Source organism: Dipodomys merriami, unplaced genomic scaffold, assembly GCF_024711535.1.
Source record: "Dipodomys merriami isolate MVZ:Mamm:240054 unplaced genomic scaffold, mDipMer1.0.p SCAF_6, whole genome shotgun sequence".
Classification (NCBI taxonomy): Eukaryota; Metazoa; Chordata; class Mammalia; order Rodentia; family Heteromyidae; genus Dipodomys; species Dipodomys merriami.
The window spans coordinates 65,223,206-65,224,133 of NW_027206179.1; positions in this window are offsets into that span (position 1 = coordinate 65,223,206).

The following is a 928-nucleotide window of genomic DNA, read 5'->3' on the forward strand; positions in this document are numbered from 1 at the left end:
GTAATTGATCCCAATATTCAAGCTAGAGAATCACTTCTGTATATGACACTCTCTATGCTTCAGGAAATGAACTTGTAAACCAGAATTCAATGAGGAATGGTGTGGCCCAAGTTATTGAGCACTTGATTTAAGCCTTGAGTTCAATCTCTAGACTGAAAAAAAATTCAATAGCTTTCACTTGCTGGATACATTTGAATCAACCAAAAAGTTCATTATCTGCTTCTTCACAATGTAGTATAATTAATATTTAAGTGCACATTCAGAATGCAAGCCAAAGATATAAAAATATAGTGTTAAAATTTTATATTTCCATTATATGCTAAGTGGTTTTATTCTATATTTTTATAAACAGTATATATAAATTCTATACTTTTCATTACACAAGTGTATTTCATTACAAACATAGTTATGTTTCTGAACATTTGCTGGTTTCCTAGCATTGGTGAGTTTCTTTTATTCTGTAAGTATTCTGTTCCCTTTCTTCTTAGTGACTAAATTGCATTGCAGAAAAATGGACTTCAGGCTCATATCTCAGCAGCCATAAGCCCCCATTGCTTCTTGGGCAAATACAGTTTAATTCCTTCTAAGGCATCCAACAACGACAATCTGCATTCCTTTACACCATTCTTCTTACTTTGATTTGCTCTGTCATTCAGATTTTATAACTCCTTGAGTAAGGATTGGCTGGGATGGGAAGAGAACCATATGTACTTGTAAAGCTGGTGATAGTGATTTGTCCTCCATAGTTAAAACCACACCTTTCAAGATCCTCTTTATCAAACCTCTGAGGAAATGTTTATGCACCAACCCACAATGGTGACTTCCAGAGCAGATATGAGAGGTGAGGAAGACAATTGACAATTCTCCCATTCCCTTCTATACTATGAGCATATGCTACTTCTCAAAAACAGACACTTCTAGCTCACAC